Source organism: Squalius cephalus (assembly GCF_949319135.1).
Source record: "Squalius cephalus genome assembly, chromosome: 24".
NCBI classification, from domain to species: domain Eukaryota; kingdom Metazoa; phylum Chordata; class Actinopteri; order Cypriniformes; family Leuciscidae; genus Squalius; species Squalius cephalus.
In genome coordinates, this window is record NC_137145.1 from 23,472,540 (window position 1) to 23,498,903 (window position 26,364).

Below are 26,364 nucleotides of genomic sequence, written 5' to 3' on the forward strand. Positions count from 1 at the left end.
CAAATTTTCTCGGGGGAGCATGCCCCCGAACCCCCCTAACTACGGGGGGCCTTGAGTCTGGTTGTCCAGGGCACAGGAAATTGTTAATCCGGCCCTGGGTGAAGGCAGTGAGAGTAAGGCAAGAGAGTACCGGCACCTTTTCCCCCCCACTTCAAGCACTGGGGGCTGTTCCATAAACCAAGATTAGAGTATAAACCAGGCTTATTTCGGTTAGTCAGGCTTATTTTTGGTAGATTCGGTTTCATAAATCAAACTTAAAATAGTTCAAACTCAGTTACCCTGACAACTTATGCTGGGAAACTAGCCTGGTCCAGGGCAGGCTAACTGTCAAGCTAAGCCTCAGCTGTTACACAGATCCTCTAACACTGACCGACAAGAACACAATGATATTACCACTGACACTCTCTCATACCATTATTGGACTTTATTACATGGCTTGGCTGAATTCCAATGTAGAATGCGGTCTGTTATTTCTTTATAACAGACCGCTGCGAAGTATAACAGACCGTTGCCATGAAAAACAGCGCGTTGCTATGGACGCGGAATGGACTATTTTCTTTGGCGGAAGCAATACAATCGTTTTTAAATCAATAAACTCCTTTTTGAATAAATAATTTGTGTCAAATTATTTATTTATTTTGTAGGTAGCCATGTAATAAGCGGGATAATGTATAGTGAGCCGGTTGTTATAGTGAATAACAACCCCTTCAGGCTGATTCAAGATCCCTCCGCTTCGCGTCGGGATCCCGTTCAGCCTGTCGGGGTTGTTATTCACTATAACAACCGGCTCTTATTAACCACTATTAGTCCAAAAATAAATACACAGTAGGCCTATACAGAAAATCAACTTAAATAAGGCTACAATGATAAATTAGACAATTTATATATATATATAAATTGTCTAATTTATCATTGTTTATCATATATAGATAGATAGATAGATAGATAGATAGATAGATAGATAGATAGATAGATAGATAGATAGATAGATAGATAGATAGATAGATAGATAGGCCTAAATACAATATATATACTACAGGTTTTCTTTTTTTACTGGCTGAATGTTTTGTGCCCAAGATTTAATTAGATTGTTTTAAAGATTTATGAAGACATTTCTCTCTGGTTTTGTTTGGCAGTTGTAGTACATGTTTATGATTATTAGAAGAACATTAGAACACAATCTAAAAAAAAGCTTTTTAAAGCAGAAGTTAAAATCACAAAATTAAAAATAAATAATTACAAAAGCACAGTATAAATTTTAACTGGTAAGATGAATCTGAGCTTAGAAATTGACAGTATATTAGCCTACATTTGATTTACCCCATTACAATAGTCCCTTTACAGTTATTGCTATCATAAAAATATACACACAGGTTTAAAATTCTAAATAAGGCACATCTAATGTCCAAATAACATATATATATATATATATATATGTATATATATATATTGTATTTTTTTTATTTTTTTATTATGTACTTTATTATGTCTTTCAATTCAAATACATTTAACACAATTATACAAATGGACAGTTCCTTTAAAGACATCATATTTTCCCCCAATAAATATTCCTTATTTTTCCTTCTACTTTTTTTCTTTTGTGATAATACCCACCAACACACATGATTAGAACAATAACCAAAAAGTACATAGTTAGACACTTTTACATATGATTTAAGGCGGAAAAGACAAAAAACAAAAAGACAATAAATATTAATACAAATTTAACATTCACATATTTATATCAAACTCTTATAATGACACATAATTCCTAATAGTTATACAAGTAATATTATTTGAATATCAAATATTCAATATTAAATAAGTAAATACATAAAATAACAAATAACTAGCCTATATAGTTACCCTGGCAACTTATGCTGGGAAACTAGCCTGGTCCAGGGCAGGCTAACTGTCAGGCTAAGCCTCAGTTGTTACACAGATCCTCTAACACTGACCAACAAGAACACAATGATATTACCACTGACACTCTCTCATACCATTATTGGACTTTATTAACCACTATTAGTCCAAAAATAAATACACAGTATACAGAAAATCAACTTAAATAAGGCTACAATGATAAATTAGACAATATAGACCTATATATAGATAGATAGATAGATAGATAGGCCTAAATACAATATATATATATACTACAGGTTATTAAAAATAACCTGGTTACACAAAATTAAAAATAAATAATTACAAAAGCAGAGTATAAATTTTAACTGGTAAGATGAATCTGAGCTTAGTAATTGACAGTATTAGCCTACATTTGATTTACCCCATTACAATAGTCCCTTTACAGTTATTGCTATCATAAAAATATACACACAGGTTTAAAATTCTAAATAAGGCACATCTAATGTCCAAATAACAAATATTTTAGTATATATATATATATAATGTACTTTATTATGTCTTTCAATTCAAACACATTTAACACAATTATACAAATTGACAGTTCCTTTAAAGACATCATATTTTCCCCCAATAAATATTCCTTATTTTTCCTTCTACTTTTTTTCTTTTGTGATAATACCCACCAACACATAGCCTAAAAACACACATGATTAGAACAATAACCAAAAAGTACATAGTTAGACACTTTTACATATGATTTAAGGGGGAAAAGACAAAAAACAATAAATAAATAGTAATAAAAATTTAACATTAACATATTTATATCAAACTCTTATAATGACACATAATTCCTAATAGTTATTCAAGTAATATTATTTGAATATCAAATATTCAATATTCAATATTAAATAAGTAAATAAATAAAATAACAAATAACTAGAAATAAAAGGGAGGGAGGGTTATATAAAAATGTAGTTAATGTAGGCTAATATATATTCCTTTATTTTATGGAATATTTTTTATTTTAGAGTTGCACATATCTTTTCAAAATGTATACATTTGCTCTTAATTTAATGTTATCCTCTCCATAATGTACTTTAGAAACTAAATCTACTCATTTAAAACTGGGGATTCTTGCTTTCTCCAAAAAAATATTGCATTAAAAGCTGTAATTCTCAGCATTCTAAATAAGTATACATCATCTTTATTAAGTAGCATAGGTCCTATACCCAAAACTATATTTTGTATCTCTATATATTTAGTTTCTTAAAAAAAATCTTCCCTGAATTATAGGCTACTTCACTGAAGTACTTCTGTTCGCTAGAAGTTCAGTGCAACTTATCCAACATCCTAAAGATAAATTATTATAATTAGAAGATATTTCTAGTGTTATAAAATATCGCATATTAATTTTCCAAGCAAAATGTATATTTTAGTCAGGATTATTGCGCTCATTTGGCGCGCATGCGCGCAGCAGCGCTCGTTCAATATGAAAATTAGCAGCAAAATGGATACATTTGCATGACTTTCGAACATTTACAGATGGAGAATATAACTGTAAAATGTCAGTTTTGATCTGAGGGGGGGAAAAACATGTCACAAACGCATAAAACAGCACAAAATATACGCTGTTTGATGATGGATCGATTTGATCCACGATCGACCTCTAGGGCTGCTTAAGAAACGCGTGCACACGCAATTATCTAGACTAGATAAACCTGGATCAAATTAGTGAGATTGCGTGAGCTTCAATTACCTTTTATGGAACCACTTTAGCCCCAACTCATTTGTTAGGCTCATTCAAGTCCGGTTTTGGAGTTTAATCCCCGCTTTTCTAAGCGTCTTTTATGGAACAACCCTCTGGTGAAGAAGCTGTCAATAAAAACACTGCTACTAGCCCCGCCCCCACGAGAGAAATGTGTCAGAACAGCAAACGAAAACTTCAGAAGCGTAAATGAAAACTCTGGAAGCGCATTTGTAAGTTCAGATCAGCGAACGCAATATGAGAAATAGTTAGCAAAACATGCAGTGTATTAAAAACGAAGTCAAAAAATTTGCCTGCGATTTATTCTTTTTCAGTTTTAAAGATATTTTATTCAGTTTCAATTTATATTTTAATTAGTTTCTTGAAAAGTTACGTTCATTATTATTGGAACAAAATTAATTCCATAGAGGACAGAGGTTTTTAAACATCAATTGTAAGAACGACAAACAATATGCGTTACTCTACACTGCACAAAACTCTGCATTTGAACAGTCAATAGCAAATACTTTAACAAATAATGAAGCATACTTACAGGCTCTGATTCAGAAGTGCCAGATTGCCCTAGCAAAGCTGGAATTACCCCCTTTTTTTTTTTTTGAAATACTAAGCCTTTGTGCACAGCCGGCCTTGTACCCTCCCAGGTTCAGGAAACTGTTTGCTGTCAAATATGCTACACACACACACAGCAATTTGTGCTGTACTGTTCTTCTTCTTCTTCTTAAGCGTTTTTTGGCGGTTGGCAAACCAGCTGTAGGGGAGAGCGGGGCACAACCTAACGCTTTTTGACTTTCTCAGTTTGTGCAAATCTACTTATGGTTCAGAGTATTTATTTTTTCCCCACATTAATTTCCCACATGTCTAGTACAATTATGTGTTTTTATTTTATTAATACAGTATACTTTTTTCTTGATTTAGCCCGAAAGAATGGAAGTGAAATGTGACAACATGCCCCATAGGTGGGGTACATTGTAACATGTGTGGGGCACATTGTAACATGACATATGGCAGCTTAAAATGTTATCTGATCTAATAAAAAAAATATACAAAACAAACTAAAATATTTTCTAAATAAAATACAATTAAAAAACTTTTTCATATAAAATAATGGCAATTTTTAATAATTAAATAGAAACTCATTTTTGAGTTTTGACTAGGAACACATGAAAACACAGCTATACAACATAGTTCAAAACAAATAAATAATTAGTCATTTCTGGACATTGACTCTCAGTCTTTATTCACCTTTTCCTCACGTTTTCTCAATAAAATTAATAAAAGTATAGAATATAATAGCATATTTCTAATAGGGGCACATTGTAACGCAGTGTTACAACATGCCCCCGCCTGCACAACTGCGATTTAAACCCTGCTAGTGTCTTCTGCTAGTTAGCGAAGCATTAAAGAACTATCTCAACTGTTAAATAACATCTTGGAGATTAAAATAATATCAGATTTGTCTTATTTTAAAATAAACACAAAAAATAGAGATGAAAAATTAACTTAAGTAAGAAATTTACTTTTGCTATGGTTTAATAAATGTCTATGGATATCTTCCAAAAAGAAAATAATTTTGGCGGATTTTTTTTTTCTATATAGTGTTGATATGGCAACTAGTAAATAAACAAAGTTCCGTCATCCAAGCATGTGCGGAAGTATTTAAAACAAGCGTGTTACAACTAACCCCGCGTTAGGTTGTGCCCCGCGCTCCCCTACTGTTCTGGAGCAGTGTTGTAAATAAATCTTAATCACTGATTCCTAATTGCTTCCTCTTTTGGAAGGGCAAATAAAGTGCTTTTGCATCTAATGACATGGCGGCAACAACACTACTACGACAACTGAAGCCACACCTTCTTTCTCTGCATACGCAAATATTTCCACCTAGTGCCGTAGGTTGGTGAGAGAGAATTCGATCGAGGCACTTTGGGTGTGAGCACAAAATCTGCGGAAATGAGTAAAATTATGCGCAATACGTACAATCCCACAGCGAAATTCAAGCCCTGTAACACCAACAATATTCATCCGGAGCAAATGAAATGAGTGAGTAAGCGTAAGCGGGTAAGCGGGTTTGTGTGTCAACTTGCTGTTGGAGAGGTGAGAGAGCGAGAAAGCACAGCTGATATAGTGTATCTGTATTCTGCAGGACATTAGAATTGGAAAGCGTTTCAGATATTTCAGTATCGATATTTGTCAAAAAAAAATAAAAAAAATTGACAACACTATATAGCACTTAGTTTATTTTTTCAGACACCTTTGTAAAAGACTACAATTGAAAAATGTGTATATGATATATAAAATTCAACCCGCCAAAGTGACTAGTAGGAGTGACTGTGTTACACGGCACTGCTGAAATCCACACGCATTTGGCGGGTGTTCATCTCAAGCTCTGTATATATGGAAGCATATGAGTAGCAATATTCAATTTGAAATGCAATATGTAAAATGGCAATGCATTTCGGTTACAGCCTATTCAGTTATATTGTGTTGAAGATATTACATATTTGGGATTAATGAATTTATGATTGTGAGTGACTCGAATTATTTAGTAATATAATTGTTTATTGCCTCCCAGCGCTGGTGATAGGGGCCATTTTTGGATGCATGTAATATTCTTTCACACACTAGAGGGCGCATAATATATTTATATTGACATGTCAAAAAAGAACATAATATCCATTATAAAAAAATATTAGATATTTATTTATTTTTATTTAGATAGTTTATTAGATTGTTCTTCACATGAAAGACCAATGTGCTACTACATTTCTGTTTGATACAGTAGCAAATTAAAGGAGAAGTTATTGTAATTGCGTATTACGTGACGTCACGAACGCGCATCACAGAACAGAGCAAGGCGAACATTTGTGCTTGTAAAACTTAAACTTTTTTATTTATTTTTGAAATGACCGATCGTTTCGCTAGATAAGACCCTTATTCATCGTCTGGTATCGTTTAAAGCCCTTTGCAGCTGCACTGAAACTGTCATTTGGACCTTGAACCATTTGGGTCCCATTGGAATCCATAATATGGGGAAAAATCCTGGAATGTTTTCATCAAAAACCTTAATTTCTTTTCGACTGAAGAAAGAAAGACATGGACATCTTGGATGACATGGGGGTGAGTGAATTATCAGCAAAAGTTTTTTTTTAAAGTGAACTTCTCCTTTAAATTAAATTGAATGTGGAGGATTTTAACTGTGACAAGATGATTAAAAGTATCTACTTTTATATACTTTTTATAATATTTTTATAAAAGTATCTAAAAAGTATCTCAAAAGTATTCTCTTTTGTTTGTTTTTCTTCACAAAACAGTACATACTTTTAAGGCATAGTATAAGAAGGCGAATTTGGATGCAGCATTTGTATTGTAAAGTGAATGAAATAGTCGCTTCTTTTCCTTCTTTATTTTTGTTGTTATTTATTTTTGACCAAAGAAATGGACAATAACAGACAACAACTGTCTCGCCCGTTGTAGATCATAGTACGATGCATCGTTGGTGAAATCAACTTGCTAGTCATGACTGTTTCCCGAAACCATGTTGTCGCAAAGTGGTCGTTCAACCATGTTGGTTAATGACGTCACGCATGTGGTGGGGTAATAACTTATTTTAATGAAACTGTTTGAGATCGAATTAACGCTAGATGTTTTGATATAAATTACAGACATGGCAATTTCAAAATTTTCTGTTATTTTGCTTTACTTCCAGACTCAATCATAGGCTCGTTCTTACAGTACATAGTAGAGCACGTAAACACATGTGCAATCTTCGACGACCCGCCTGCGGGCCATTGGGTGTGTAACTTAGAATTCCTGCAACATTTGCCCTAAAACGCCTAAAAGGCATACCCAAAATAAATTGGATGCTGTTCTTGAACCATTTGGAGTACTGTAGTGTATATGCATGGTGTTGGTCTCTTTTGAAAAGGGACACTTTGAGGTTTGTTCCTAAACTGTCAAAATCACTGCAAGTCTTACTAGTATTGAGTAATAGAACTTTGAACACACTAAAAAAGGGGGATTTTTTTTTTTTTTTTGTAAACAGATGCCTGCAGATAAATATAGCTGGGAGGTATTAGCTGGAAAACACAGTGGGACCACAGCATGAAGCCTTACCAAGCCAAATTTAAAAGTTGATAATAATACCTTAGTTAATGAGTGTTTTACACAGGTTTATCTAAGTTTATGTCTAGGCGCTTCCCAAAAAAGGCCACTATATCAAATATTATATATATATCAAACTATTTACAAATTTATGATTAGGTTTTTCTTTGGTTATTGAACCTCTCTATGAAGATGAAGGATGGGGCTCCTTGATGTCCATCATATGGCTTTCTGCTGACTAACTCCCAGGGTGCTTCTCAATATCCCTCCTCGTCTCCTCTCTCCTCCGTCCTCCATCCTATGACCCGGAAACCGATCGAGCTCAGCCATCTTGAAGGACATCTCAATTCTCTAATTGCACCGCGAGGAGTCGAGGATCGAGGAGTGAGGAGGCTTCCTGAGGAGTCATGAGCGAGGATACACAGGTGCATCCTATGCGGAAGAGTTTTATCGACTAAAACGTGAGGCACGTATCAATTCTCCTCGACTCCTCCCCCTTCACATCGGTCACAATAATTTTGATTTATACTTTAATTTTGCAGTTTATATAAACCACACACCTCACATATTTCAACAGGGTATCTTTCTTTATTATTATTTATTATGAATTTCTTAAATAAATGTAACCCAGTAGAATATAATTCTTCAGGTTATGGGTTATCTCAACTTTATTTGCTTTTGTTTGGTTCTAATTCAGATCTAATAGGTGATTGAAATATACATTTCAAATCAGTGATGTATAAAGATGTGTGTTCCTTTAAGAACGTCATTCCTATTTCAAGTTTGATTGATATGCACATGCGAAAAACGTGGCATTAACAAACAAGTTAGGTGTTACATTATTTTATTGGTTTATGTGAAGTAAGTCCCGCCCTCACTGGTGTTTTATGTAACGCGAGTGGTTGTTCAAGGAGAGAGGAGAGAGGAGATTGACAAGGCGGTCGATTGAAAAGAGACGAAGAGATTGCGGTAACAAAAAGTGGTTATCTAGATAATTCATCTGTTTAAAACGCTTATTGTGCCTTGTAACGTCTGTAAATACACACAAGTTTTGGAATAAGAGTTGTTTTGTTTTGTAACTGAGTCACACCGTGTGTTTGCTCGACATCGCGGCACCTTTTCTTTTCTTTTATGGGACAGATCGCCAATACAGACAGTGTTTATAGTTATTGTAAAGAGAACTGGTGAAGTACTGAAGACCCTCCCGTTAATTGTTAGTCGTTGAAATTCTAACGAGAGACTCGGAAGTTTGCCAGCCGCGATAGACGTTCTGCATCGTCATCAGAGGACGCGCAGCCGCGCACCGGAGGAGGATATCGCGGAGACCTAACGGTCACTCTGGGCCGAGGAGTCGTGGGCCTGTATTCAACGGGCGCGCAACAACGAACGCAAAGGAGGAAGATTTCCTGGGATTCCTCGTAGTGCAGCAGAGTCACTTATGGTTACCATCTGAATTCAGGTATCCTTTGTGTATAATTGTTTTCCCGCTCAGGAGAGTGAAGCGGCCAGTTTATTGTTTCAAAGGCCACTACGTACCCCAGCAACGTCTCAGGCCTGCAACGGTGTGTGTGTGGGCTAACTGTTGTGTGTGTGGGTGTGTGTGTGTGTGTGGGCCCACAGTGTTTTGTTATCATCTTTGTTATTCAGTACACTTACACTGTGATTTTTGATCATTTTCATATGCAGTGAAAGTGTGACGGACACATTCATTCTTTTTGTCATAATAATATATTGCCTTTGGGGTAGTATTGTGTCCTTGTGATTTGAGCTAATAGTTAACTGTGAATTACTCACACATTGTTTATTTGTTATATTAACTTTATTTATTTTTATTTTATACAAATTAAATTTGGCTACATTTTGTCACTTTCAAAGACTTTTATTCTTTCAAGAGAGGTTATAGCAGTACATTTAAGCACAATTGAGTATAGATAAATATTATAATTTTCTACAAGAGAATTAATTCAGCTAGTGACGTCAGAGGGGCCTAACTTCAACATCTGTAGGTATATAGTTACTGAATCTGGAGCGCTGCTGATCCTACTTAATTACAGGAAAGGCAAGTAGGGGGCGCTACATAACGTGGGGGCTCGTCCGGGATCTCCCTCTGCAAGTCACAAAATAGTTTGCTGAAAGAAGAAGAAAAAAAAAAGAAAGAAATTAAGCTCAACTCACCCCTGTAATTACATCATAATTAATTGAATAGTGCATAAAGTGTTGTCATGGCTCTAACAAAAGACCCCAGTCTCCAAGCAGAGTTGGCCAACTGGTGCAAAGATGTTAACATTGATGAGACTCATGCTCTTATGCTGGTAAACGTACCTGTTCACACAGAAGTGGCCGAAATGGAAGAGGTGATGGAAGCAGTAAAAGCTCTAGGAAGAGTTCGAGTACGAGACACGAGAGAAGGACCCACTTCACATTATCTGCTGGTGTTGTGTGAGTGTCGACAAGCCATTGACCCAAAGTGCATACCTCCTGAAGTGTCAAGGGGAGAAAAGGAAGAGCCCTGGTCAGTCATAGTAATCCAGACCACAGAATCTGCATCTGACACAGCTTCTGCAGGGTTTATAGAAAAGTTTGCAAAGTTCCTGATGGAAGAAGGAAAGTCTCTCAGCGAGGTACAAGCTTTGATTTCTCCACACAGTGCCACTGACAGTTCCCCCGAGTCAATTATTCGCGCCATGGGTGAGGTCCTGGAAAAGACAGTAAAGCACTCGAGTGACAACAACACATACCGACGCCTGCGCACATTTTCAGCCGTAGTTCCAACCCCCATGGGTGAGGAGAATATGGAAAATTGGATTGATCAAGCCAGGCTGCTGATAACTGAGTGTGACTGCTCCGAAAAAGAAAAACGACGCAGAATTGTGGAAAGCCTCAAGGGACCTGCAATGGATATTGTAAGAGCTGTCAGATTCTCTGATCCTGAAGCTAGTGCCTCACAGTATCTGGAAGCGTTGGAGAGCACCTTTGGATCATCTGAGTCTGGTGAGGATTTATACTTCAAGTTTCGTCTTATGCGCCAGGGCACCGGGGAGGCTTTATCTGAATTCCTGAGAAGGATGGAGAAGACCCTCAGCAAAGTCGTGGAACGAGACGGACTGACCCTCAGTATGGTCGATAAAGTACGAGTGGAACAGCTGATTAGAGGGGCTGTGAATTCTGACATGATGTTGCTCCAACTGAGGCTGAGAGAGAGAAAAAATCACCCACCTTCTTTTCTGAGTCTGCTGAAGGAAATACGTGAGGCAGAGGAGAGTGAAGCAGCTCGCCATAGAATGTCCGCGAAAGCGAAGGCCATACTATTCCACGAAGATGAAAGAGCCAGCGTGTCTGTTATCCAGGAACTCAAGGCCGAGCTTCAAGAATTGAGAACCCAAATAAGCGGGGTTGAGGGCCAAGATGTTTCTACTTCATCATTAGTGATTAAAACCAAAGAAAAACCACTCAAGAAAACAACTGAAAAAACTGATGATTCAGAAGTACAAGAGTTAAAGAAACAGGTCCAGCACCTACAGCAGCAGTTGGCAGTTCTGAGTGTCAGCTCTACTCAATACTCACCTCCTGTGCTAGAGCAGCGGCCAAAACCATGCCAGTCTGCTCCCGCAGCGTTAAGATATCAGTCAGCCCGAACAAGAGATGACTACTTCTGCTACAAGTGTGGAGAAGATGGCCATATTGCCACAAAGTGTCAAGCTCCACCAAATTCGGATCAAGTGATTCAGAAGCTGATTCGTTCTTTGCGGCAGGCAAAGGGTGGGAAGCACGAGACAGCTGACAATAGAACTACTCAAAACCAAGCCTGTTTCTCCAAAAAGAGCCAGACCACCATCCATGAATCCAGCCATCTTCCTAAAGGACTAGTAGGACCGGCATCCAATGTAAAGGTGAAGCTTAATGATCGTGTATGTCAAGCACTGTTAGACAGCGGATCACAAGTGACAATTGTGTTTGAAAGCTGGTACTCCAAAAACCTGCCTGATGTGCCCATTCACCCCTTGACTGGATTATCAATATGGGGCCTCAGTTCTTCCAGTTACCCTTATAAGGGCTATATCATAGTGGATGTCACCTTTCCCGCCGCTGTCACTGGTGTGGAGGAGCCACTCTCCATCCTGGCTCTTGTATGTCCTGAACCCCAAGGTCCTTCCCAGCTGCCAGTCATTATTGGTACCAATGCCAGTTTCTTCACACGCCTTGCTGCTCTCAGCCAGGATACAGAAGGATCCAGTGTTGCACGTGCTTTGAGAATCCAGACTCGACACCCTGCAATCCATCTGCCACAGCAGCAAAAGTCTGAACCTCTTCCTGATTCACCTGAAGGAAAAGTCCGATGGATAGGACCTGGTGATTGCTTAGTTCCACCAAGGGGAGACGTGTGTGCTGTCTGTAAACTGGAGACTGACAAGCCTTTAAGAAAAGAGATCTTTGTGGTAGACACTGCCGAGGACTCTAGTCTTCCAGCTGGAACCTTTATAACCCCAGTGGTACTCCCATCATCCGCGGTAGATGGACAAAACATACAAGTGCTGGTCCATAATGAAACATCCAAAAATATCTCCATTCCTGCAGGAACAGTAATTGCCAATGTATATCCAACTGACACACTCACCTCAAGTTCTGGAGAACAGAGCTCCGAAGCAATAGACCCGAGTTTGTTTAATTTTGGTGAGTCGTCCATTCCTGTGGCCTGGGAACAGAGACTGCGTCAAAAGTTGTCCACCAGAGGTGATGTATTTTCCACCGAGGAATGGGATGTTGGATTAGCTCGTGGGGTTGAACATACTATCAGACTGAAAGACACCAAACCATTCAGAGAACGATCCAGACGCATCGCTCCTGCGGACATCGAGGATGTACGATGTCACATCAAAGAATTGTTAGCAGCGGGAATAATTAAAGAGTCAAGGAGTCCATATGCATCGCCCATTGTAGTAGCACGAAAGAAGAGTGGGGCAATCAGAATGTGCATCGACTATCGAACTCTAAATGCTCGTACCATCCCTGATCAGTACACCACTCCCAGGATCGACGATGCTCTAGACAGTTTGGCTGGCAGTAAATGGTTTTCCGTACTGGACCTCCGCAGTGGATACTATCAAATAGCCATGGAAGAGGAAGATAAAGAGAAGACAGCGTTTATCTGTCCCCTGGGATTCTTCCAGTTTGAACGGATGCCTCAGGGTATTACTGGAGCTCCAGCCACTTTCCAGCGGCTAATGGAGAAAGCGGTTGGCGACATGCACCTCCTCGAAGTAATAGTCTACCTCGATGACATCATCGTGTTCGGACGCACCCTTGAAGAACATGAAGAGAGGCTGCTAAAAGTCCTGGACCGTCTGAGAGAGTGTGGCCTGAAAGTGTCGATTGACAAGTGCCAGTTTTGCCAGCCTCAAGTACGGTATGTGGGTCACATTGTGTCAGCTGCTGGCGTATCACCAGACCCAGCCAAGATTGAAGCCGTAACACGCTGGAAAATGCCCACTGACCTAAAGATGTTAAGGTCGTTCCTGGGGTTTTGTGGATTTTATCGGCGATTCATAAAGGATTACTCCGCCATTGTAAGGCCGTTGACGGAGCTCACCAAAGGTTACCCACCAACATCTGGGCAAAACCGAAAGAAAATCGATGGCAAGAAATACTTCAGAGTATCTGAGCAATTTGGAGAGCGTTGGGATGACACTTGCACTACAGCTTTCCATAAAATCATTTACTGTCTCACACATGCACCAGTACTTGCTTTCGCTGATCCTGCCAAATCATATGTACTGCATGTAGACGCCAGTCTGAGTGGACTGGGTGCCGTTTTGAATCAGGAGCATTCGGGAGGACTGAGGCCCATAGCCTACGCAAGCCGGAAACTGAGTGCTTCCGAGCAACGTTACCAAATTCATCAGCTGGAGTTCCTGGCACTCAAGTGGGCGGTGGTGGACAAGTTTCATGATTATCTATATGGAGCTCAGTTTGTGGTGAAGACCGACAACAATCCACTCATCTATGTGTTGTCAAGTGCCAAACTGAGTGCGACGGGTCATCGTTGGTTGGCTGCATTAGCTACATATAACTTCAGCTTGCAATACAAACCAGGAAGTCACAACATCGATGCGGATGTATTGTCTCGCTACCCGTGTGAATCGACTGCTTGCTCTGAATGGAAGGAAATACCCAAGTCAGGAGTAAGAGCCATCTGTCAGTTAGCAGTGGTTGCTGAATGTGAAGGGTCCTCATCCAGACTGCTGGATCACTTAGGTGCTTCACCTCAGAGTATTCCCGATGCATTCTCTTGTCCCACCACTTTGGGTCTTGGTCAAATGGGACAGCTGACTAATGCAGAGTTGAGGAAAGCTCAAGAGGATGACCCCGTAGTTGGTGTAGTAAAGCAAGAAGTGGAGTCAGGAAGAATACTTACAGCTGCTAGGAGTTCTGATGCTACCATTGCTCTGTTACAGCGGCAGGGAGACAAGTTAAAGATAAAGAGCCAACTTTTATACCGAGTCACCAAAAGTTCCTGTGGTAGAGAAAAGATACAACTCGTCTTACCCGAAAAGTACTGGTCTACTGTGTTGCACTCCTTGCACGACGACTCTGGCCATTTGGGAGTAGAGAAAACTACGGAACTCCTGAAAGATCGCTTCTATTGGCCTAAAATGTCTGCATACATAGAGAAGTATGTTAAGGATTGTGGCCGTTGTGTAATGAGAAAAACATTACCCAAGAGAGTTGCACCACTGAATCACATAACCAGCAGCGGCCCATTCGACTTAGTGTGCATCGACTTCCTGTCAATTGAGCCTGACTCAAAAGGTATTGGTAATGTTCTAATCGTAACAGACCACTTCACACGCTATGCTCAAGCGTTCACCAGCAAAGACCAGAAAGCTCTGACTGTGGCTAAAATACTGTGTGACAAATTCTTTGTGCACTATGGCTTACCCTCTCGCATCCATTCAGATCAGGGTGGAGATTTTGAGAGTGGTCTCATAAAAGAGCTACTAAGTATGCTGGGAATCCGAAAATCCAGAACGTCTCCCTATCATCCACAAGGAGATCCACAGCCAGAAAGGTTCAACCGAACACTTCTTTCCATGCTTGGTACACTGAATCCTGCAGAGAAAAACAGATGGAGTCAACACATTAACAGATTAGTACACGCTTACAACTGTACTAAGAACGAAGCAACCGGGTTTTCACCCTATTATCTTCTGTTTGGAAGAGAGGCTCGTCTGCCGGTGGATGTGTGTTTTGGGACTTCGCCTGATGGAAAGGAAGCCGGTAGCCATCGACAGTATGTGGAAAGAATGAAATCAGAGTTACAGAGAGCATATCAGTTAGCCACTGAAACTGCCCAGAAAAGTCAACAAAGGAACAAACGGTTGTACGACAAGCGAGTGAAACACCAAAGTCTGTCTGTGGGAGATTGTGTGCTGATAAGAAATCTGGCCGTGACTGGAAAGAACAAATTAGGAGACAAGTGGAATTCTGTTCCTTACCTGGTGGTGGAAAAGCTAACGAACTTACCTGTGTATCGCCTGAAACCTGAATCCGGCATGGGAAATGTAAGAACATTACACCGAGACCATCTCTTACCAGTTGGGGACCAGGTGAGGTTGGCAGATCTGGGAGAACCAACGGAAGTTTCTGCTCCGCCGGAGACAAGGACAAGATCTGTGGAGAGAAAACGGAGAAGAGGATTGGGAGAAAGGAATGTGGCCCTGACAGGAAGTGAATTGAGGAACCACTCTGAAAGTGAAGAGGATGAAGTGTGGTATTACTACTCGGATAGAGTTGAGGAACCGCACAGGCCAGAGTGTGTTACACGGGAGGACTCTACAGTGGATGGTGAAACTGTTAACTGTGGAGGTGATTTGGATAGACCCCTTGCAGAAATGGCAGAGCTGATACTCATGGAAGAAGGCCCTGGGGAGCTTCCAGATCAGAGTTCAGAGACAATGGGAGATCCTGGTTTAGAAGGGGGAGAGCTTGAAATAGGTAATGCTACTAAAGAGGTAGTAGAAACAGTTCAGTCCCGCCCAAAAAGAGACATAAGACCTGTAGTCAAGTTGAGCTATGATAATCTGGGCCAGCCCACTAACCGACCTTTAACTCTGATTCATAGAGGGATGGTCATAAATGTAGAGGGTGGGGAAGAGTCAGAAACGAAACTCTGTAACACCATGTGGTGTCACCCTATGGCACAGTGTGCTCGTTGAACTCAAATAAATCCTTATACTGAGCCTAAAGTCACCATTAAAGTGCTGAGAAGTAATCTCATGGGGTCATGAGATGTTTAGAAGGGGGAGCATGTAACCCAGTAGAATATAATTCTTCAGGTTATGGGTTATCTCAACTTTATTTGCTTTTGTTTGGTTCTAATTCAGATCTAATAGGTGATTGAAATATACATTTCAAATCAGTGATGTATAAAGATGTGTGTTCCTTTAAGAACGTCATTCCTATTTCAAGTTTGATTGATATGCACATGCGAAAAACGTGGCATTAACAAACAAGTTAGGTGTTACATTATTTTATAGGTTTATGTGAAGTAAGTCCCGCCCTCACTGGTGTTTTATGTAACGCGAGTGGTTGTTCAAGGAGAGAGGAGAGAGGAGATTGACAAGGCGGTCGATTGAAAAGAGACGAAGAGATTGCGGTAACAAAAAGTGGTTATCTAGATAATTCATCTGTTTAAAACGCTTATTGTGCCTTGTAACGTCTGTAAATACACACAAGTTTTGGAATAAGAGTTGTTTTGTTTTGTAACTGAGTCACACCGTGTGTTTGCTCGACATCGCGGCACCTTTTCTTTTCTTTTATGGGACAGATCGCCAATACAGACAGTGTTTATAGTTATTGTAAAGAGAACTGGTGAAGTACTGAAGACCCTCCCGTTAATTGTTAGTCGTTGAAATTCTAACGAGAGACTCGGAAGTTTGCCAGCCGCGATAGACGTTCTGCATCGTCATCAGAGGACGCGCAGCCGCGCACCGGAGGAGGATATCGCGGAGACCTAACGGTCACTCTGGGCCGAGGAGTCGTGGGCCTGTATTCAACGGGCGCGCAACAACGAACGCAAAGGAGGAAGATTTCCTGGGATTCCTCGTAGTGCAGCAGAGTCACTTATGGTTACCATCTGAATTCAGGTATCCTTTGTGTATAATTGTTTTCCCGCTCAGGAGAGTGAAGCGGCCAGTTTATTGTTTCAAAGGCCACTACGTACCCCAGCAACGTCTCAGGCCTGCAACGGTGTGTGTGTGGACTAACTGTTGTGTGTGTGGGTGTGTGTGTGTGTGGGCCCACAGTGTTTTGTTATCATCTTTGTTATTCAGTACACTTACACTGTGATTTTTGATCATTTTCATATGCAGTGAAAGTGTGACGGACACATTCATTCTTTTTGTCATAATAATATATTGCCTTTGGGGTAGTATTGTGTCCTTCCCAGACAGCAAACTGACTACGAAACGCATCCGCCGTGGAGGTACAGTGAACTCCGGAACGGATCCAGAAAGCGGATCCGAAACTGCGTCCACTTGCACACCGCGCCGGATCCGCCGCGGTGGCGGCTCGTGGATCCGGTCCGACACCGCTGCGGTCCCTTTGCGTATCCGTACATAAATGGGTACATCCGCCCCGGCTTCGCTTTGGATCCGCGAATGAGCCGCATATCCGCTCCGGGTCCGTTTTGGACCCGGTCATATGCCCGGCCCGGGTCCGTTTTGGACCCGTTCATAAAATTCCATCTACAATGCCACTTTTTTCCCCACACTTGATTATCTGGCCAAAACTATAGCTACAGATATATTTAAAATCTAATGGTGGACGAACATTAGATAGACTGGACTGCTCTATAAAAGCTTAAATAGTTATTAATGTATGTGCCTTTGAATAAAACATGAAATCATTAAACATGAATAATTTTTAGCCAACTAACAATAACAAAATAGGTTATTACAGACTATAAATGTATTTACTAATTTTTTAAATAGTTTTATTCATGTAAACATTGAATAGACATTACAGAAAAAAATGAAATCAACCATGAATTGTACCAAGAACATTTTATTTAGTGAAAAACATTACACTAAAATGATAAAGTATTTTTTTTCACTACTGTTGGGTCAAGGTTTGCTGACAGGGGCTCCGGCTCCTTGAGCTTCCCCTATCTGATGCCAGGTTGAACCACCGGATTACATGTTTTGTAATGTCGTCATCGGTGGCGGCACAAGAGACATGGCTCTTTCTCACAGCACCTGTAATACATAAGCAGATTTTCATTACATGTCATGAAATCACATTGAAGCTACCAGGTTGTTGTTTTTTAGAGGATAGACATAATTCTTTTTTTAACTTAAAATAATGTCAAGTCGTAACAGGGTGAAAGGCACTTCTGCCTCCGCTTTGCGGTCCTTTATCTGCTATAACCACGCTATGTAAGATTGCCAGATCGGGTCGCGTTTCTGTAGTTCTAATGAGACATAAGAAAACTACAGACTTTAATAGACTCCCTAAAGAATTTGGCACAAACACAAACAGAAGCTCAACTAAAATGATTAAGTGATTATAATTTTAACCATTATACAGCGTGACAAAAAAAAAAAAAAGTTTTCCTTGAATAAAACTTGAATGCCCATAAGTTTAGTTGACTAAAAAAAGAACTAAACAAAAACAGGATAAGGTTGACTACATATGATAAAAGTTAAATAGTAAATTTGACACAGGACTAAGCATGCATAAAAATAAAAAAGCTGACAAAATAAACTCTATTTGAGTCTTGTATCTAATGAGGTATTGCTCACCAGAGCAGGCAATACTGTCTGATCCACATCTTCCCCCCCGCCAGGTAGGTCTGTAGACCCTGCTTGCAGAAGGGGTTTGCTCTTCTGCTGGTCTCTGTGAACAGTGAGGCAGAGAAATGGGTGGAGGTGGAGCAGCTGTGCCGCTACTTAGGATAAAAGGTGGTGGTGCAATAACAGGAGCTGATGGTTGTGTTAAAAGTTTGCCTCTTTTTATGAGCATCTTCCTCCTCGCTCTCATCAGAGTCTCCCAAGAAATGACTATAAATTAGGGTGGAAAAAAACAAGCAGTAAACATCTTATTAATTACTCTTATTAATAATAACAATAAACGTAAAGCCTTCCTGTAGCTCAAACAGTAGAGTGTTGGCGCTTGCAATGCTAAGGTCATGGGTTCAATTCCCAGGGGAAGCAAGAACTGATAAGAATGTAAATGTGTACCTTAAAATGCAATGTAAGTTGCTTTGGATAAAAACGTCTGCCAAATGCATAAATGTAATTACATAAACATTTTCACTGGCCTAAGAACTTAAATTGTAAATCAATGTAATTGGTTGAGAATGGTTTCTCTGAGAAACCAGAAAACATACTGTCCATTTAACTCTATTTCAGCTGGCTTTACGTGTGGTGGTTGTCGGGTTCATCATATCCTAACACTAAATTATGTTTTTGAGAAAATATAGAGGCCAAAAAGTTCATGTAAAATATAAAGGATAATATATGTATACTAACATCGGCTTTGGCCTTCTTTTTGGCCGAATCTCCTCCTCTTCCTCTTCAGACTGTAGATCTGATGTGTTGCAATTTAGAGCTTTCTTCAAGAGTTGTTGTGCCACAAAGTAGTCATCTAAAAAATAAATAGCCTACATGTTAAACTTCAGTAGACCTTCAAATTAATAGAGTTAAAAAAGAACTATAGACAACAGAACAATATGAGAATATAATTAAAAGGATTTTCTTCCCATATAACATATTGGCAAAATACTTTGATATTTGCTTACAAAAGCCATTTAGATTATTTAAAAAGAAAATAGCATACCACATGATTTAATAACTCTGGCATCATATTTTTTCCAGTCAGGTCCAGGTTCCTCAGAATTTTTCACTGCCCCGTTCACTCTCTCATCATTTTTGTAGTTTGGCCAATAGGTAACTCCATCACTGTACCAATTTTGTGGCACCAAACATTCTTAAACGAGAAGGAAGTAACAAACAGCACCAGATAAATTTAACTTCCTGTTTCAAGAACAGGTCAGTATGTCTACTTTGGGTTATTTCACCAAGTGTATGGTGTAATTGCATATGGGTCACTTTTAAATTAAAAAAGCTGGTCCAAAAAATAAAAGAAATTCAGATATGGTCAACAAATCGGAATTGGGCATCAAGACCTGCAGTATAAATGTGGCCTTACTGAACTCAATTGAATCAACAATGAACTGTCAACTTACAGTGAAGTTGCTGAAGAACTTACTGTCTTAAGGTGGAGCTGGAGACAGGTACAGTTTTTCTATTCATTTTATCTAAAAGAAACGTAACAGAAACACAAAATACACATTTCAACTAGTGAGTTGTGGAAAATAACCAAAATTTTGAGTGTTTTCAAAAATAATTATACAGCAGGGCTCGACAATAAGGACTGCCTGATGGCCCGGGGCCAGCGTGAAAGACACTTGGGCCAGTTGCAGGAACTTTCACCTGCCCGACTGGGCCAGTGCTGCATCTTCAAGTTGATAATTTGCAAATTTTTAAGCCTTGACAATTGAAATGCTGTAGTGTGGACCAGTGTCAGTATTTGACAACATATCTGGCTAAATCAAGTTGGAACAGTATTAAATCTTACTTTACTCTGATGTCAGGAAAAGATGAAACTCCAAAATAAGACTGGTGGCACTTGAACAAACTGTGAACTGTAAGCTGCAACAGAACACACACACACACACACACACACACACACACACACACACACACACACACAATATCTTAATATGATATGAAATAATTATCTGAAACAACATTACATGGGGAGGTGGTGGAGAATATATTTGTCATGATGTAAACAAAAATGGACTCAAACAAACCAAACCAAACCAGTACAGTGCTAAATGCTGTAGTGTGGACCAGTGTCAGTATTTGACAACATATCTGGCTAAATCAAGTTGGAACAGTATTAAATCTTACTTACTCTGATGTCAGGAAAAGATGAAACTCCAAAATAAGACTGGTGGCACTTGAACAAACTGTAAGCTGCAACAGAACGAACACACACACACACACACACACACACACACACACACACACACACACAGTATCATATAATATTAATTATTTTTTTGAAACAACATTACATGGGGAGGTGGAACTGTCCAAATGTAAACAAAAATGGACATGCTATACCAGAAATTCAGTGAAAAAAGTAAGTTAGGTAACGTTAGGCCTAACATGATAATATTGCCTGACATTTTAACGTTACTGGAGGGGAGAAAATACGCGCTCAGGATGTGATAAAAATCCGGACAGCTAACGTTAATTAAATCACCTAACCTCCCAGACAGAAAGAATATACCATCCAAATAGCTTTTTACTCAAAGTTATTAATTATCAAATACATTTTTACTCAAATCTACGCTAATGACAATTTGCTAACTTGGTTTGCCACAATCATTTCAGAAATAAAATCATCGGTATGTTGAACGGTATGAACGGTAATGTTTTACAGCTAAGTAACTGTACAAATAAAGCATATTTGAACCATTCTTACCGTGATCCGTGCTTGTCGACCTGCCGGTTAGCTTTTCCACAGTGCGGAGAATGATTCTGTGACTTCTTCTTCTTCTTCTTTATTGTTTATTGGCGGTTGGCAAACCAGCTTTTGGATGATTCTGTGACGATGGCGACAGTTGAAATTAGGCGCGTTTGGTCAGCGGGTCCGCCCAGCGTCTGTAGCGAGTCCGCGAGGTGACAGTGCGTCAGGGGGCGGGGCACATGTTAAGGCGCGTCCGAAGTGCGGATCCGTATGTGATCCGTTCTGGGTTCGCCGATTAAAACCGCAGGCGGGGCCGATCCTGGAGGCGGGGCTGATCCTGTTAGCGCAGCGAAAACGAATCTGACAGTCAGGCGGATCTGGCGGCTTGAGGGCGGGTCCGCCACGGACTCCTTTGCTGTGTGGGTTGTGATTTGAGCTAATAGTTAACTGTGAATTACTCACACATTGTTTATTTGTTATATTAACTTTATTTATTTTTATTTTATACAAATTAAATTTGGCTACATTTTGTCACTTTCAAAGACTTTTATTCTTTCAAGAGAGGTTATAGCAGTACATTTAAGCACAATTGAGTATAGATAAATATTATAATTTTCTACAAGAGAATTAATTCAGCTAGTGACGTCAGAGGGGCCTAACTTCAACATCTGTAGGTATATAGTTACTGAATCTGGAGCGCTGCTGATCCTACTTAATTACAGGAAAGGCAAGTAGGGGGCGCTACATAAACAAATTTCAACAACATGAGGGCAGATCCTCTGAGCGCTGCTGATGACGCGATGAAGTGACGCTCGAGTGATCAAGGATTCCAATGTATACAAAAAGCTTTCATTCGATCCCTCCGTCCTCGCGTCTTTTCCTTGCAGCCCTCGCATCCTACAGGGGGCGGAGCTGAGACGCGAGGAAAGGAAGCGAGGAGAGGAAACGAGGATGCACAAATAAGAATTGAGAAGCACCCCAAGTCTTCATCCAGTTCAAAGTCAGATGATTGTCTGTGATGTCAAAAAAGCAAAGAAAGAAACAATTTACATCTTTTATGTATTCAACTATTTTATACAGAAACGCACGCACTCGAACAACCAGGCATGCGCAAACACACACACACACACACTCTCACACAAACATAAACATAAACCCGTGGATAAAGACACACAGGGACACAAACATACATTTACACCTCATAACAGCTCAAGAGCTCTCATGACACCAAACACACATTTTCTTTAAGACTGCAAGGGAAGCTCGGCTTCCCCTATAATGTCAAAAAATTAATGGTCAAATATGCACTATTGTGTTATCATTTTGACTAAAAATGCATTAGAAAACGTTCATCTCAAAGACGAGTTCGTTCAGAATCAGTTACATATAGCAGGACGGCTGACTCGATTTCCTTCTATGAAAGCGTAAGCGAAAGTTCTACCAGAAAGACTCTACTGTCACGTCATTAATTCACAATTACACGCTACCAATCACAGCCTGACATCAAATATAAAAGACTGTTCTTACCGTCCCATTTTGTTGCCTGCAGGTGTCGTAGTAAAGTTTTAGCTGCCAATTACGCTTCCATTCAGTTCGCAGAAACAGACGCCGGCGTTCACTTACTCGCGTTTCGATTCCAATCATAACAACACAAGTCATATCGTTGATTTGATCTCAGCAACTTTCGCGGTGCGCGAGTGCGACACGCTTGTGTAGGAAACAAGGACGTGGCAGCTGAAATCTCACGAGAGACGATCTCTTCACAGGGTAGTTCAAGTTCCACTTTCAAGGCTTTTACATTGGTAGGCACTTCCAGCGGCCACTGTTTACATGTCCCCATTACTATGATTAAACTTCATGATTCAGGTAAGTATAAACTTGCTCTTCTGCTCCCTTCATCAGTGGTAAGATCAAATGGTGACTGTGGCGAAGTGGTAGTTTTCTTAAACTGCCGATACATGTACAGCAGTCTGCAACGCAACATACTCACTGTAACGCTTTAAAAAGTAGGGCTGGATAGCTCGCTGAATGGTTGTAGCAAGTGTAAACAAAGATTCACGTAACTGATTTCCTCAGCGAGCGCAGTGTTCTATTTTTAGCGTTGTCGATCCCACGCACTCATGGGTAGTTGCAAAATACTAACAACTGGGTTGCTGAATAGATTTAAATTAAGCTTAAGAGCAACTAAGTTATTAAATCGGCTTTATGTATGCCATATTCACAGTCCGCGCTCCTCATCTGCTCACTCACCACGTGAGAGTGCCTTCTATCTTAAAGGAGCAGTAACTTGTTTTACGCCCTTCTCTGATTTGGTATTGCTTCGGCATTTATGAGATGTTTTAGCTAAATCACTTCCCGATCGCCGGGAAAGTTATAATTTAAAAAGGGTTGTAAAAATTTGAAAATGATACATGTAAATATGTCCACATATCATAAAGAGAAGCTGACCTTTAAAGCAAGTTGGTCATTGGATGTTATGCGTATGCCGTAGTAGACATGGTTATGAAGGGTAGGAGTTATGGGTAGCCTATATGTTGCAGGGGTATTTAATATAGGAAGTAAGTGATACATTTACAGTGCTCTACAACTGTTCTACCGTTTTCTTTTTCATATCAAGATCTTTTAATACTTATGTTTAAATTCTTCACTAACATAAATATGGTACAATCGCTGTAATACAAATTTTCTTGGTGTCTACTTAATCCATCGATATGCGTCATAGAAATATTTACATTATAGGTAGTTGATATTAAATGTACAAAGGCAGACTAGGATGCTCAGGTCAAATGTCACAGACTAAAATGTGCTTAACACCGTAGAACTAACAGTTATAAGTTTAGACCATACAATTCAAACCAATCACCAGACAAATCACAGTCAAGAAGACTCGAGTGACATTATATTTACTCATCTGTATGATTTAAATGTTCACTTATTTTTCTATTCAAGGGACTCCCTTGGTTGCCATGGCCAGTGATCTCTCGGCTGTGAATAAAACTTCACTCATACAAGAGCAACTCGAGAGTAATGTCAGGCGTGCGCTGCACAGCTGAGAAATACATTCTACGCTTAAAGTCAACAACAGAATATCTAGTGTGATTGAGGTTGTATCTTATCGGTATGCGTCACCATACTTCAGGTAAGTATCGTACTAATATTAATAAGATTAAGATTTAATGGTTATATAAAAAAAAAATAATAAAAAAAAAACACCATGTATCTCTTCAAGGCAGGCTCATCTCTCGTCTGTTATCACTGGCACTCAGTGCTAATTAAGCGATCCAATCAGTCGCTTTGCTTAATCCAGCTAGATCGTATATAACTGAAGGTGTGGCTCCCTACACCTTAAAAGCTTATATTCTGCAGAATTGTTTATAATGTTTCGCTTTTCTTTTCAGATTCCCTTATTTCCCATCCTGATTTTAATATACTGTTCTGGAATTGTCATTGCATTCTGTTTTGATATGCTATAGATCATATTCCGGGAGCTGGATTTATGTGACTTTGGGGTTTGTGATGCCACTAATCCAGAGGGAGTGCCGCTCAGTTCCTCTTAGCGTTGTTGCAGTCCTTTAAAATCATTCTCTTTAAATTAAGGCTTCCATGCTTGAAGTTTGTGCGTTGTAACTTTTCAGATGTTGTTTATGCTTTAACAGCAACATTACAGAAAAGTGAAATTCATTTAACCCCCCTTTTATTACTTCCCATCCGTTATGGTCTCTTCTCTTCCTATTTTCATATTCAGATTGTAGCCTACTAAATGCTCAACAAGCCCTCTCAACCCAAAATCGAGGCAAATTTCTTCGCTAGCTACTGGTGGTGGTTAACGATCCATACATCTATCATACGTCTGCTTTTCGCTGCTAAATCTGTTTAGTTATACACGCAGTCAATTTCTTTATCTTGTTCTTTACCGTCAACTCAGCCCATAATTTATTAATTTAAGTTTTGTGAAAATACCATAATAACAACGCTCCAAGGTTATTCGTATCCCTGCTTGCTTATGTCTATCGTGACTTTCTTTTGTTTGCTTTCTTCTTTGGCTTTCTTTGGCTTGCTTTCTTTCTTTGGCTTTGGCAAGCCTTTCGCTTGCTCAGTTGGGGATATTTTGGGGATATTTAATTTAATTTTATCAATCAATAAATTCCACTAGAAACAAACCTCGTTGTATTGTTTTAATTTAATACCATGAAGCTGCTTTGATACAATCTGTATTTGAAAAGCGCTATACAAATATATTTGACTTGACTTTCGTTTCTGATATCTGCAATAATTCTAAGTCTATCGCGGCTTCTGAAATTCTGCGATTACTGTTTTTTTTTTATTTTTTTTTTTTTATGGCCAATCGTGGCCTATTTCATTAATGCTATCGAAGCTTTCGATTTTGTTCTCGATGCATGAACTCTGCCTATCGAGGCATCACTTGTATGAGCTTTCATGATTGTACTCTAAAGGCAAATATTTCATGGTCGATCGCGACCTTAGTTCATAAACGCATATCGTAGCTTTCCTGATTGTAATCATCTTAATGTCATATCTCTGCCTATCGTGGCTCCTCGGAAAAGTCGCCTGGCTTCAGCCTTTATCATTATAAATGTAAGGTCAATCATGGACCTATTTTACGATCACTGGTATTGTTTCATGGCTAAACGTAGCCTATTACATTAATGCTATCAAAGCTTTCGACTAATCTTGGTTCTGATGTATGAACTCAGCCTATCGAGGCATCAGCCTATCGAGGCATCAGCCTATTGAGGCATCAGCCTATTGAGGCATCAGCCTATCGAGGCATCAGCCTATCGAGGCATCACTATTGAACAAGCTTTTATGATTGTACTCCAAAGCCAAATATTTCATGGCCGATCGCGGCCTTCGTTCATAAATGCATATCGTAGCTTTCCTGATTGTAATCATCTTAATGTCATATCTCTGCCTATCGTGGCTCCTAGGAAAAGTCGCCCTGGCTTCAGCCTTTATCATTATAATGTAAGGTTAATCATGGACCTATTTTACGATCACTGGTATTGTTTCATGGCTAAACGTAGCCTATTACATTAATGCTATCAAAGCTTTCGACTAATCTTAGTTCTGATGTA

The 26,364-nt window shown here is 39.4% G+C and overlaps 2 long non-coding RNA genes across 2 annotated transcripts; both read right to left on the minus strand.

Moving 5' to 3' along the window:
• Positions 1 to 17,848: 17,848 nt before the first annotated feature.
• Positions 17,849 to 19,700, minus strand: LOC307152972. Its single transcript, XR_013820098.1, has 4 exons — positions 19,565 to 19,700; positions 19,258 to 19,372; positions 18,529 to 18,786; positions 17,849 to 17,982 (listed from the first exon to the last, which is right to left on the minus strand). It is a non-coding gene; the product is annotated as an uncharacterized lncRNA (long non-coding RNA).
• Positions 19,701 to 19,893: 193 nt separating this feature from the next.
• On the minus strand, positions 19,894 to 24,448 carry LOC307153104. Its single transcript, XR_013820104.1, has 4 exons — positions 21,284 to 24,448; positions 20,708 to 20,769; positions 20,366 to 20,439; positions 19,894 to 20,045 (listed from the first exon to the last, which is right to left on the minus strand). It is a non-coding gene; the product is annotated as an uncharacterized lncRNA (long non-coding RNA).
• Positions 24,449 to 26,364: the final 1,916 nt, after the last annotated feature.